The 15082-nt window shown below is 50.3% G+C and overlaps 1 pseudogene across 1 annotated transcript in view; it reads left to right on the top strand.

The window, feature by feature from the left end:
* Positions 1–15082, top strand: part of LOC310824624 (BAR/IMD domain-containing adapter protein 2-like) — a 17279-nt pseudogene extending 2197 nt beyond the window's left edge. Inside the window, exons 3-8 of the transcript XR_014555124.1 lie at positions 1334–1535; positions 2298–2369; positions 2884–3052; positions 5030–5067; positions 14172–14214; positions 14908–15082. The product of XR_014555124.1 is annotated as a BAR/IMD domain-containing adapter protein 2-like (transcript). The remainder of the gene's footprint in view (positions 1–1333; positions 1536–2297; positions 2370–2883; positions 3053–5029; positions 5068–14171; positions 14215–14907) is intronic.

Genomic DNA, 15082 nt, shown 5'->3' on the forward strand with positions numbered 1-15082 from the left:
GTTGTTAACCAGACACAGATTAAGGTCCCCCAGTTGTTAACCAGACACAGAGTAAGGTCCCCCCCTTGTTAACCAGACACAGATTAAGGTCCCCCCTTGTTAACCAGACACAGATTAAGGTCCCCCCCTTGTTAACCAGACACAGATTAAGGTCCCCCAGTTGTTAACCAGACACAGATTAAGGTCCCCCCCTTGTTAACCAGACACAGATTAAGGTCCCCCCCCATTGTTAACCAGACACAGATTAAACTAAACCCTGGTCAATGTCGAGCTACTTTTATTCAAGGAGAAGGCTGCTTAATCTGTGTCTAGGGAAACTGGCCTCGTAAGGATAGTCGTAAGGGTCATAAAACCTCCACATTCTGGATGCCAGAATGTCTGTTTGTGGAATTGGCACTCTGGTGGGGATATCACTGACTAATGCATACTGCAGAGGGAGGCTGGGATACCAAACACTGATATCTTAGGAGAGGGAGAGAGAGAGGGAGAGAGGGTGAAAGGGGGAGAGGGAGAGAGATGGAGAGAGGGAGAGAGGGAGAGAGGGAGAGGCAGAGGGAGAGGGAGAGAGGGAGAGGAAAAGAGAGAGGGGGAGAGGGAGAGGGAGAGAGAGCAAGAGGGAGAGAGAGAGGAAGTGAGGGAGAGGGAGAGAGGGAGAGGAAGAGAGAGATCTTGTTGACCTGCAAGATTGTGACCTTCAAGAGTTGGATAGCCATAAAGGCACTAAGTGGCTAGAATTGTGTGTGTGTGTGTGTGTGTGTGTGTGTGTGTGTGTGTGTGTGTGTGTGTGTGTGTGTTGAGTGAATTCCAGTAGCTCTTTCCTCCTTATCTGTACTCTTTAATGGCTGCTACTGTATCACTGCTATCATACGATGCCCTCAGAGCCAGCCCCGTCTGGGTGGAAACAGGCCAGGGAGAGAGGGAGGAAGGGATTAGAGGGGGGAGGGAGGGAGGGAGGGAGGGAGGGGTGTTTAAAGAGGAGGAGAAACCAGGAGCCAAAATAGGTGAAGGACAGAGGAGGACTCGAAGCAAAATGGAAGTATTTAAAGTATTTAAAGTATTTAAAGTCACTTAGGAGAGTTTGGTTTTAATACCACCATAAATCCAACGTGCCATAAACGGAATAGTCTGTCCTGGTTTGAGGATACTTCTATTTTATTGATTTTATTTGAACACTTTTCAATGAAGTTCAGTTCTTAGTGGCTAAAAGCATTTTAACACGTATCAATTTCAATATAGTTCTCATGTGACAGTTTCTCCTTCATCCCTCCCTCCCTCCCCCTCACCCCCTCCCTCCCTCCCTCCCCTTCTCCCCTCCCTCCCTCCCTCCCTCCAGCAGAGAACCGTACCCTGCCCAGGTCCAGTTCCATGGCGGCGGGCCTGGAGAGGAATGGTCGAACCCGGGTCCAGGCCATCTTCTCCCACGCCGCCGGTGACAACAGTACCCTGCTGAGCTTCTCCGAGGGTGACATCATCACTCTGCTGGTGCCGGAGGCCCGGGACGGATGGCACTACGGAGAGAACGAGAAGAACAAGATGTGAGTTCAGGTCCAAGAGAACCGCATGTGTCTGGTTCTGGTTCCCTGTGTTCTAGAACTGACTGGTTATGGATATGGAATGTGATTTAAATCACCAACTGCCAAAGAGTTCCGGAACACTCCCCACCTAGAGGGCCGAGTGTTCTATGTGGTGTTTACCTAGTAACAACACTCTGATTGGCTACAAAATGAAGCATCATTGGTGGAGAAAGTCACCCTTGGCGCTCTACCGTGAATGAGTTAATACAGGCAGTGAATGAGTTAATACATTTCAATTCCAATACAGTTATCTTGTGACAGTGTCTGCTCCTCCCTCCCTCCCTCCCTACCTCTCTCTCTCTCTATCTCTCTCTCTCTCTCTCTCTCCCTCCCTCCCTCCCTTTCTCTCCCTCTCTCCCTCCCTCCCTCCCTCCCTCCCCATGACTAACGTTGGTATAGGGTTCTAGAACCTTCCTCATGTACTGATGGTAGGTGGTTATGAGTGTGTTTGGTATAGGGTTCTAGAACCTTCCTCATGTACTGATGGTAGGTGGTTATGAGTGTGTTTGGTACAGGGTTCTAGAACCTTCCTCATGTACTGATGGTAGGTGGTTATGAGTGTGTGTGTTACACAGTGAACAGCCTCATTAGTCACATTCAGCTTCTATCCAATGCTGTCGTCTGTGATGCCGGCGTCTAACGACTTCTGCTTCGTCACTGATGTGTGTGTGTGTGTGTGTGTGTGTGTGTGTGTGTGTGTGTGTGTGTGTGTTTCTCCATCAGGCGTGGCTGGTTCCCCTTCTCCTACACACGTGTCATCCCTGAGTGTGACGGTGACAAACTGAGAGTCAACAAGTACGTGTTGTCATGGTGACACGTTGTCATGTCGTCAAGTTGTCATGGTTTCGTGTTGTCGTGTTGTCATGGTGTCATGTTGTCACAATGTCATGGTTTTGTGTTGTCATGGTGTCATGTTGTCACAATGTCATGGTGTCTTGTTGTCATGGTGTCATAATAATAAATAATAATAGTAATATATACTTTGTTGGTCCCCAAGGGGAAATTATCTTTTTGCATCTTTTTGCCCCATATGGTATTAGTCATGGTGTCACGTTGTCATGGTGTCACGTTGTCATGGTGACACGCCTGTTTATCATGCATGGTTTAAACGATGACGATGCAAACTGTTACTCATCATTAACGAGCACAAACAAAGAGGAAACGTGTGTGTGTGTGTGTGTGTGTGTGTGTGTGTGTGTGTTTGTGTTTGTGTTTGTGTGTAGAAGTAAGTGATGTGTGTGTGTGTGTGTGCTTGCATGATGTGTGTGTGTAGCAGTAAGTGACTGTGTGTGTGTGTGTGTCCCTCCAGCCTCCATGGTAAGAGCAGCAGCACAGGGAACCTGCTGGAGAGGGAGGACCTGGGGGTCCCGGCCCCTGACTACAGCATGGCCTCCCGTCTGCTGGCACAGAGCAGCACCATGGCACACAGCAGGCAGCACCAACGCCCCTACAGCGTGGCAGGACCAGGCTTCTCACAGGTGGGCACACACACACACACACACACACACACACACACACACACACACACACACACACACACACACGGATGGACGCACACACACACATACACACACGGATGGACACACACACACACACGCACACACACACATACACACACGGATGGACGCACACACACACATACACACACGGATGGACGCACACACACACACACACACACACACACACACACACACACACACACACACACACACACACGTATGCACAAAGCCTGGCAGAGACCCATGATATCCTGGCTGCATTAGAAACTGTAAATATCTCAATCTAAGCAGCCTATTTCTACCTGCTCTGCACATCAGTACTGAGACAGTAAGATAGGAGGTCCTGTGCTTCCATCAGCCCTCCAGCTCCCAGAGACAGAGCCACCAGGGACAGAGCCACCAGAGACAGAGCCACCAGAGACAGAGCCACCAGAGACAGAGCCACCAGGGCCTGAGGACAGGCAGTCTTTGTACCAGTACAGCCAGTACTCCCAGTTCCCCAGCGCCCCAGTTCCCCTGAACACTGGTCTCTCAGAACGTTCAACATCATTAGCTTACGTAAACGGGGATCAGTTCCCCTCCACTTCACACTTGGAGCGTGTGTCAGAGAGTGTTTTGTGTGTGTGTGTGTGTGTGTGTGTGTGTGTGTGTCGGTGCTTGTGTACACGGCGGGCCTCAGCCCGGATGACAGAGTCCAGATTGGAGAAGACGGCTCCCCGCTCTGCTGCCTCCGCTGCTGAGGGAAGTGCTTCTGACAGCCGCCCGCCGATAACGCAGGGACTGGGACTGGGACTGAGACTGGGACTGGGACTGGGACTGGGACTGGGACTGGGACTGGCCCTGCCAACTGGGGGGGGAGGCACGGGGTGGTGGGGGGGGGGGGGGGGGGGAGACTCCATACCTATTGTCACTGAGGCGAGAGCGGAGGCTGAGTTATGTAACACCGAACCCCTCTGTCTCTCTCTCTCTGTCTCTCTCTCTCTCTGTCTCTCTCTCTCTCTCTCTCTCTCTCTCTGTCTCTCTCTCTCTGTCTCTCTCTCTCTCTCCCTCTCTCTCTCTCCCTCTCTCTCTCTCCCTCTCTCTCTCTCTCTCTCCCTCTCTCTCTCTCTCTCTCTCCTTTACCCACCCACCTTCTCCTGCCCTGGAGCCCTCAGCAGCATGTGGGCGCGCTAATCGTCGCTAATTGCTACGCTAGTCATGTAACAACTTTGGAATGTGTAGATGACTTGTTTTCCTGCCTCAGATCACTTCTTGCTCTTTTTTTTAAATTCTTTTTATTGTTTTACCTGAACTGCTTTGTTCTCTTTCTTTCTCTACCTGTTCCTCTGAAACGCTGTCATTTCATTCCAGGACACCTCCCCCCCTTTTGAAAATGAGATGATGCATCTCAAGGGATTTAATCCTGTCACCAAAATCATTTCGAGGGCCCGTCATGTCTCCAGTGGTCTTGTTTTTGTTTTTTCCTGCTACGCCTCGCAGCCGTGTGATTCGCTGAAATCAACCAATAACAAACACTTGACTCAGTCAGTTCCCTCCCACTAAGGCCAGGTTTGAGTCGTTGTTATTCCAGGCTTATGGACGCTGATCCCAATAGCCTGGGGACGAGGGTAGGCTCTGCATAGTGTCTGTCAGCTCAGCATAGGAGAGACTCCAGAGGACTGGCCTTCACATTATGACAGTTCATGATGAACAATGCAAAAGCATGTTTACTTCTGTACAGTCGAGTCGCTCAGCTGGCTTACAGTCACTGCAGCCTGTGATCGCTCCACTGTGAGCCATTAGCGCCATCTACTGGCTGATTAAGATAATGGCCAATAATGCCAATAATAACTGATATAATCAGGGCATCTTTAAAAAAGAGACCTTGGCCTCAAAGGGACTCCTCTGAATGAATAAAGGATGAATAAATGTTTTAAATAAATGACTGAACATGTTTCATCTGTGTGTCCCTAACAGCAAGGACTTGAAGAGTACGAAGCCCGGTTTCCCACGAGGTAAGGCTCCGTTTCCTCTCTATCAGGGGAGGCTGGTGGAGGTAGAAATCGGAGGACGGGCTCGTTGTAATGCATTGAATGGAATGAGGAACGGGATCAAACACCCTTGAAAGAGAGTGTGTTTGATACCATCCCTCATTCCGTTCCATTCCGTTACAATGAGCCCGTCCTCCGATTTCTACCTCCACCAGCCTCCCCTGCTGTAGTTAGATAGATGCAGAGTGTCCTGTGATGTTGGATAGAATACCCCCAGGGGAGTGAGAGCGAACACAAGCAGACAGTAGGGTTCAAGTTCCTCAGTAAGGAAAGTAGCCAGTAGAAACATCTGAAGTAACCTCTCCACACCAACTTTGAATCCCCAAGACACCTCAGATTCTTGTTATTTTGTGTTATTTATCATGCTATTTGTGTTTTCCATACTATTATTGTTTTCATTTGATTAGATGAGATAAGTCATAATCATATAACCAATATATAGAGATATATTATAATAAGGTGATATCATGACTATCTGTGGAACACAGTGGTGGGTTTTGGTTTGCAGCTGGGTCCGGCCAGCCTTCCACAGTAACAGGTGAGACTTCAGATAGACTCTAAAACCCACAAAGCCCAAATGGACTTCAGTACCTAAAGTCGTGACAGACTTATGGGAATTTCCCACTGTGTGAATGGGTTTAAGAGTTATCTCAATATATAATATAATATACATCTTAAATATATAAGGTTTTTTTTTAACAATATCTAATAAGTGCAGTAGAGTTTGATTTTGCTTTCCGTTATTTTTTATTTTCATAAGGATATTTTGGTTTTGAATTTCTTTCCACTGCTTTGGCTTTTTGCTTTTTGCATCACGATTAAGTTTCATTTTGTTTTGTCATTTAGTTTTGTTTTGTTTATCGTCAGGGAAACCCGCTTGAACTCCGACCTGCCGGCTCTCTCTGGCTTCAGCTACTGACCCACCGCCATGCTAACTAGCTAGCTATCCCCAGCCACCATGTAGCTAGCACCATGCTAACTAGCTAGCTATCCCCAGCCACCATGTAGCTAGCACCATGCTAACTAGCTAGCTATCCCCAGCCACCATGTAGCTAGCACCATGCTAACTAGCTAGCTATCCCCAGCCACCATGTAGCTAGCACCATGCTAACTAGCTAGCTATCCCCACTGCTCCCCCATTCGCTCCCTGTGTCCCTCCTCTATAGGATAATGTCACTACATTAGGCCCACTACACACCTAAGCACTGTGTTCACTGGGGGTCTATAGCTTTATGTAGTGGAAACCATTGTGAAAACCAGTTTAAAAGAAATCAGAACAGCATGTTTGGACAATGAGAATGAGAAGATATGACTATATGGTTAGCAGAGTTGACATACTGTACTCTACACTCCCCCTTCCTCCCCACACCGCTGTAAGGCGGTAGAGAACGTGTTCAGTGATGTGTTTTGAATGGGGTACTGTGGGGAGAGTGTGCCTGCGCTCTCTGACGCCCTCCTGTGGTTGTTTCTCTGAGTGCATCATCATCCCCACCTGGCAGCTTCTCCTTCTCTTTGCTCCACAGTTCCACAGAGGGCAAGTTGATTTCGACAGTGTGAGGACAGACAGACACACAGACAGACTCAGCCCTGCGTAGGACAGATACCTCTGGCCTCATCCGTGCTCCAAACGCCAGAACTCATCCCCTCTCTCCCCCTCTCCCCTCCTCCCGACTACAATGCAACCCTCTCAAACCCATCCTGCCAAGGGAAGGGCTTGATTTGACCCCCCCCCCCCCACCCCCCCCCCCTCCTCCTTCCTCTCTTGCCCCATTTGCTTCACCTCTGGGCAGTAGCCAGGCCAAGAACTGGTGGAGCCTCAAAGCAGAAGCAACCTTCGCTTAAGGACATTGTCTCTAGCCTATCCTTTATGGAATGGACTCTCTCTCTCTCTCTCTCTCTCTCTCTCTCTCTCTCTCTCTCTCTCTCTCTCTCTCTCTCTCTCTCTCTGAGGACTCTGTCTCTGGCCAATCCTTATTGGAAAGGACTCTCTCTCTCTCTCTCTCTCTCTTTTGCTTGTCTTTCATGCATGTACATGTTTTTTTTATATTTCCCTGCGAACATAATCAATAACAAATGATTTCAAACGATCTTCAACGCTCTCCATCAGAATGAAGGTGTAAAGGAATTTTGTGTCAGAGTTTAACACACAGTCATAATCCTAAAAAGGGATTGTTTAATATTGTATTGTAAAGATCGAACAAAAACAATAAGTCAAAGGTAAAGTTAAACCAGGGGCTCGAGTTATACTACGGTAACTTTTACTTATTGATATATACTATGAGGTTCTGCTAACTTCCATCCTCCTCTTGAACAAGAGGCTATGTATCACATGTCGTGAAATAATAACTCAAATGTAAATGCTTATTGTTCATTATTTACTTATGGGGGGCAGCTGGTAAAAGGCAATGAATGCAACAGATGGCGATGAATGTGTACTGTACATAAGTGGACCGTAAAGGAACGACCGTTAAAGCGATGGTCAGTTGATCAGAAAGCACCTTAAAGACCCTATTCTCTGTATTCTCTGTGACTTTATCTGTAAACCTTGATTCTATGACGTGATTAACATGACTATCAGCCTCAAAATCGGTTCTGTGGTGTCGGAAGTCTTTACCGACAGGCAGTGTGAAGGACACACCTCGCTCTGAAATCCAGGTGCTTGGGGTCCTCAGAGTATCTGTTGTGTTGATTGAGTATGACTTGATGCCAAGGCTGAATGGGGCTGAACCCACCCTCGCCCCTGAGAGAGACACTAGTCTCTGTAGGGCTAGCGGTCCGTCCATGCATGAAAGAAACGACAGACTGGTACCTCTGCTTACCTCAGACAGGTGATGGTGTAATTACTGTGCATCGAAGTAAAAAAAAAAAAAAGAGTCATTTGTGTCCATGTACCTTACAGTGTTATATTCAGAGACCTTGAACAAAAGGGGTCCGATTAAGCATCGAGTTTGGCTTATCAGACACCCAACAGCACAATCTGACACTTACGGCAATAATTTAATTGGATCATAGCCATTTAGCGCTTTGTTGATAAGCTTGTTGTCACGACGACCGTCTCCACTTGAGCTCCCGGGTGACGCAGCTTTGCTCCGAAACAAAAGGGAGCGTTTGTGCGACCTTCAAAAGGGAGAGGGGTTGATTCGATGTTGAAACTTCCTTCAGCCTTCTTGTACGATTGTCTTTGTAATGAAAGACTTGTCTGAAGAAAGGAGTGGGAGAAAAACAAGCATGATACGATCTGAGGGATACAAAAAAAAGAAGAAAAGATCTGTCTCTCTTTCTATGTGATGAATAAAGTCGCTGGTCTGATTGTGTGCTTGTCTGTCAGTACCTGTCGATGCTGACCCCTGTCCCGTCCACGTCAGGTACTCAGCCCTCTCCTCTGTCCTTAGACTATACACATGTTACTGTGACAGATTTGGACCCCCTTTTAAATCTTATACGATTTGCCCAATCATGACCATCTGCCAAAGGGAGAGAGTAAGCATTACAGCTAAACGGTAGACTGTCCAACACCTCTCCCCTGTCCCAACTCCTCTCCCCTGTCCCAACTCCTCTCCCCTGTCCCAACTCCTCTCCCCTGTCCCCTGTCCCAACACCTTACCCCTGTCCCAACACCTTACCCCTGTCCCAACTCCTCTCCCCTGTCCCAACTCCTCTCCCCTGTCCCAACACCTTACCCCTGTCCCAACACCTCTCCCCTGTCCCAACACCTTACCCCTGTCCCAACACCTCTCCCCTGTCCCAACACCTCTCCCCTGTCCCAACACCTTACCCCTGTTCCAACACCTCTCCCCTGTCCCAACACCTCTCCCCTGTCCCAACACCTCTCCCCTGTCCCAACACCTCTCCCCTGTCCCAACACCTGTCCCCTGTCCCAACACCTCTCCCCTGTCCCCTGTCCCAACTCCTCTCCCCTGTCCCAACACCTCTCCCCTGTCCAACTCCTCTCCCCTGTCCCAACACCTCTCCCCTGTCCCAACACCTCTCCCCTGTCCCAACTCCTCTCCCCTGTTCCAACACCTCTCCCCTGTCCCAACACCTCTCCCCTGTCCCAACACCTCTCCCCTGTCCCAACTCCTCTCCCCTGTCCCAACACCTCTCCCCTGTCCCAACACCTCTCCCCTGTCCCAACACCTTACCCCTGTCCCAACACCTCTCCCCTGTCCCAACACCTCTCCCCTGTCCGCTGTCCCAACACCTCTCCCCTGTCCCAACACCTTACCCCTGTCCCAACACCTCTCCCCTGTCCCAACACCTCTCCCCTGTCCGCTGTCCCAACACCTCTCCCCTGTCCCAACACCTCTCCCCTGTCCGCTGTCCCAACACCTCTCCCCTGTCCCAACTCCTCTCCCCTGTCCCAACACCTCTCCCCTGTCCGCTGTCCCAACACCTTTCCCCTGTTCCAACACCTTTCCCCTGTCCCAACACCTCTCCCCTGTCCCAACACCTCTCCCCTGTCCCAACACCTTTCCCCTGTTCCAACACCTTTCCCCTGTCCCAACACCTCTCCCCTGTCCCAACACCTTTCCCCTGTTCCAACACCTTTCCCCTGTCCCAACTCCTCTCCCCTGTCCCAACACCTCTCCCCTGTCCCAACACCTCTCCCCTGTCCGCTGTCCCAACACCTCTCCCCTGTCCCAACACCTCTCCCCTGTCCCAACACCTCTCCCCTGTCCGCTGTCCCAACACCTTACCCCTGTCCCCTGTTCCAACACCTTACCCCTGTCCCAACTCCTCTCCCCTGTCCCAACACCTCTCCCCTGTCCCCTGTCCCAACACCTTACCCCTGTCCCAACTCCTCTCCCCTGTTCCAACACCTCTCCCCTGTCCCAACACCTTTCCCCTGTTCCAACACCTTTCCCCTGTCCCAACACCTCTCCCCTGTCCCAACACCTCTCCCCTGTCCGCTGTCCCAACACCTCTCCCCTGTCCCCTGTTCCAACACCTTACCCCTGTCCCAACACCTCTCCCCTGTCCCAACACCTCTCCCCTGTCCCCTGTTCCAACACCTTACCCCTGTCCCAACTCCTCTCCCCTGTCCCAACACCTCTCCCCTGTCCGCTGTCCCAACACCTTACCCCTGTCCCAACTCCTCTCCCCTGTTCCAACACCTTTCCCCTGTCCCAACACCTCTCCCCTGTCCCCAACACCCAACACAATCTTGCCTTCTCTGCATATGTTTCTTGTTGTCTCTCTTGCTCTCCTTCTCCCATCTCCCCTCTCCCTTTCCCCTCTCTTTCTCTCCTCTTCCCTCTCTCTCTTCCTCTCTCTGTTTTGTGTATGTGAGCTAACCCACGTCTTCCCCCTCCCTCTCTCTCTCCCTCCCTCCCTCCCTCCCTCCCTCTCTCCCCGTCTCTATTGTGTATGTGAGCTAACCCATGTCTTCCCCCTCCCTCTCTCTCTCTCCCTCCCTCCCTCCCTCCCTCCCTCCCTCCCTCTCTATTGTGTGTGTGAGCTAACCCATGTCTTCCTCCCCCCTGCGTTGCCAACCCTCGTGTCCGTCTCTGTTTTGATAAATGTAGAGACAAAAGCAGTAAAACGTCAACGACCGGGAGCTGCCAGTGCTTCTTCTTTCTCCACTAGAGTACGGCCCAGGTACTGTATGGCCCAGGTCTGGCTCAGGTCTGGCTCAGGTCTGGCCCAGGTACTGTATGGCCCAGGTCTGGCTCAGGTCTGGCTCAGGTCTGGCCCAGGTACTGTATGGCCCAGGTCTGGCTCAGGTCTGGCTCAGGTCTGGCCCAGGTACTGTATGGCCCAGGTCTGGCCCAGGTCTTGCCCAGGTACTGTACGGCCCAGGTCTGGCCCAGGTACTGTACGGTCCAGGTCTGGCCCAGGTATGGCCCAGGTCTGGCCCAGGTACTGTACGGTCCAGGTCTGGCCCAGGTATGGCCCAGGCCTGGCCCAGGTACTGTATGGCCCAGGTCTGGCCCAGGTACTGTATGGCCCAGGTCTGTCCCAGGTACTGTACGGCCCAGGTACGGCCCAGGTACGGCTGCCACCACTGTCTGTGGAGATACAGCACAGCCGCTCTCTGTGGCCCAATGACGTCATTCCTACAGTATTAATTTATGTCCTTTTCTTTGGTTTGGAACACACACTTTTCGCCTCCATTTTGTTGTATAAAAAGATCCGAATAATGTACATTAATATGCATGCTTTTGGGGACGCCAGATGTTAATGTTGAAAAATGACCTCAAATGTATGGTGACTTTCTACTATAAAAAAACAAAGCTGAATAAACGTTTCTTCAGTTGAGAGCTCTGGTCTATTTCTCGGTTTTTACGGTTGCTTAATGTGCTCGTCCTGAGGGCCTTTGCTATCTCAAGGGAGTAGGAATACTCGTCTTCAAAACGAAGGAAACATTCGTTATCAACGAAGAAGAATTAATTTGGCTCGAAATGTTTCCACTGCTAGAGGCCAAGAGTGTTTTTTTATGCTTTTTTTCGGGGCCGACAATTCTCTAAATGTTTGCGGTCGAGATAAATCTGCTGAGAAAAGACGCTTGGGGAACAAATAAAACATGGATGATGTTATGACTTGTAAATGTAAACGCACGGGTGTCAACTTGTTCCATTTTGCAGTAGTTTACATTCAGAACAAGTACTGTGGGCTTATATCTGTCTAATATCTGTATCTGACTAATACAAGTACAGTAGGTGCTTTTAAAAAAGAATTGTATTCCCTTGTGTTCCCTCCACTAGCATCTGGTTAAAAGCAACCTCCCCAGCGCCTCCTCTCCTACATCCCATAATATCCTACAGAGCCTCTAATCCACTAATGAAGTTTACATAAGTTCAGGCGGGACACTTTAAGTCGAACATCGCAGCTCCGGGCAAAACACCTTCACGTGTCTCAGGGACGAGGCTTAAAAGAGCCGAGTTCTGCAACGCTCCGCCATGGGTAACCAGGGTAACGCTCCGCCATGGGTAACCAGGGTAACGCTCCGCCATGGGTAACCAGGGTAACGCCACAGCCATGGGTAACCAGGGTAACGCCACAGCCATGGGTAACCAGGGTAACGCCACAGCCATGGGTAACCAGGGTAACGCTCCGCCATGGGTAACCAGGGTAACGCTCCGCCATGGGTAACCAGAGTAACGCTCCGCCATGGGTAACCAGAGTAACGCTCCGCCATGGGTAACCAGGGTAACGCTCCGCCATGGGTAACCAGGGTAACGCCACAGCCATGGGTAACCAGGGTAACGCCACTGGCCATGAGGGTAACGCCCCAGCCTCCACCCACCGCCCCAGCCTCCACCCACCGCCCCAGCCTCCACCCGCTCTGTAGTAAACCTACCAACGGGGGATTTGATAGTAGGGCTCCCTGCCTAATGTTATTGTATTTTATGTTGTTTAAACTTCAGGCGGGGAGCTATACAGAGTGGAGCCATCCGGTTACGCCAAACTTTAATGTTCTACCATTTTCATTAAACGTGGTTAAACCGACGTCAGCTTCCTGACTGAACTGTACAGTACTGAGACATTTGGTGTCGCCTTCCATCTCTATGTCATCGGACCCGGGATGGTTGTTATGACCCTCCCACTGGTCTTGTTGCATGTGTCTGTGGAGTAAAGTAGAGTACAGTCCAGTTCTACTGCACCACCCTAACCCCTGATCCACTATACAGTACCATACCCCAGCTGACCTCTGACCCCTGACCCACCATACAGTTCCATACCCCAGCTGACCTCTGACCCCTGACCCACCATACAGTACCATACCCCAGCTGACCCCTGACCCCTGACCCACCATACAGTACCATACCCCAGCTGACCCCTGACCCACCATATAGTACCATACCCCAGCTGACCTCTGACCCCTGACCCACCATACAGTACCATACCCCAGCTGACCTCTGACCCCTGACCCACCATACAGTACCATACCCCAGCTGACCTTTGACCCCTGACCCACCATGCAATACCATACCCCAGCTGACCTCTGACCCCTGACCCACCATACAGTACCATACCCTAACTGACCTCTGACCCACCATACAGTACCATACCCTAGCTGACCCCCTAACCCCTGACCCACCATACAATACCATACCCCAGCTGACCCCTGACCCCTGACCCACCATACAGTACCATACCCCAGCTGACCCCTGACCCACCATACAATACCATACCCCAGCTGACCTCTGACCCACCATACAGTACCATACCCTAGCTGACCCCTAACCCCTGACCCACCATACAATACCATACCCCAGCTGACCTCTGACCCACCATACAGTACCATACCCCAGCTGACCCCTGACCCACCATACAGTACCATACCCCAGCTGACCCCTGACCTCTGACCCACCATACAGTACCATACCCCAGCTGACCCCTGACCCCTGACCCACCATACAATACCATACCCCAGCTGACCCCTAACCCCTGACCCACCATACAGTACCATACCCCAGCTGACCTCTGACCCACCATACAGTACCATACCCCAGCTGACCTCTGACCCACCATACAGTACCATACCCCAGCTGACCTGCTCCCGCTGTTCACAGACCTACAGGTACTCTTCTCTACTGCATGTGAGCCTGTGAGTCCTGCTCCCAGTACCATTTACATGTCGTCTTGTCTTGTTTGAGTATTGTGTGTGTATCCCTGTCTGCCTGCCTGCCTGTATGCCTGTATGCCTGCCTGCCTGCCTGCCTGCCTGCCTGTATGCCTGTATGCCTGCCTGCCTGCCTGCCTCTCTATCTGTTCTCTTTGTTTTTTCGTTGGTCCTTTGTTTTGGTTGCACTGAAAACATTATATTATATTTGGGGAATAATTGCTAATGATGTTGAATACATACCGGTGTTTACTATGTTCTGTCACACAGGTATCAATAACTGATGTTATTGATTATATTAATGGTAGTTTGGTATTTAGTCGATAAATAACGATAATGTGTTGCAGTGTAATTGGTACTTCACTGCAGCCTGAATGATATTCAGTTTGTAAAGATGTTATAGAGTACAGTGTTAAACAAGATGGATGACTCATGCTGTATACAGTACGTACTTTGAGATGAGCATGAATGTTCACCCCCAAGCATTGTGTTTACCTTTCAGTATGGGCCCAGAGTTTGCTCGCTTTTAGACCAACAGGACCCCCGTAAGTCACATGACCCCTTGTCATCCAGCCAAAAATATCATACATTTGCTTCCTGTCAATCGCACTCCCAATCTCTCCACTTCCTGTTTCACTGTCACTATCCTACTGTGCTTCACTCTCATTGGCTGGAGGGGTTTCATGAGGCGGGGGTTTCATTCTTAGCCACTCCTTCCATCCTATGGCTTCAGCCCATTGGTCGTGATATGGTGTGATCCTGTATTCTGCCAACCAATCAGGGAGGGCTGTTGGTTGGACGTTTCCTCAGACGTTGGTTTGCATGTCCGAGCATAATGAACATATTATATGAGGGTGCAAAACTTTACATTTATCTTTTAATTGTGTTTTTCTTTGCATGACTTTTGTTCGACTCTCATCCAGCAGCCCCAAGCATGCTCTGCTGAACTCCCAATACACTTTTAGAAAAGGTCTCCAAAAGGGTTCTTTATTTGTCCCCGTAGGAGAACCCTTTGAAGAACCCTTTTTGGTTCCATTTAGAACCTTCTGTGAAAAGGGTTCTACGTGGAACCCAAAAGGTTTCTACACTGAACCCAAAAGGGTTCTTCAAAAGGTTTGGGACAAATGAAGGACCCTTTCCAAACCATTTCTTCTAAGAGTGGAAAGCACTGATTCTGTGTTCTTCCGTACGACTTCTTGGTGTCTAACGATGCCGCCTGCTTTCTCCCCTCCCTGCAGTGGCTCAGCCAGCGACTCCACAGACGAGGCCCAGCCCAAGCCCCTCATCGCTGACGACCTGTCTCACCCCATCCTCTACTAGTGTCCAGGGGCTACGACCTGTCTCACCCCATCCTCTACTAGTGTCCAGGGGCTACGACCTGTCTCACCCCATCCCCTACTAGTGTCCAGGGGC

This window comes from Argentina silus, assembly GCF_951799395.1.
Source record: "Argentina silus genome assembly, contig: scaffold_300, whole genome shotgun sequence".
Lineage (NCBI taxonomy): Eukaryota > Metazoa > Chordata > Actinopteri > Argentiniformes > Argentinidae > Argentina > Argentina silus.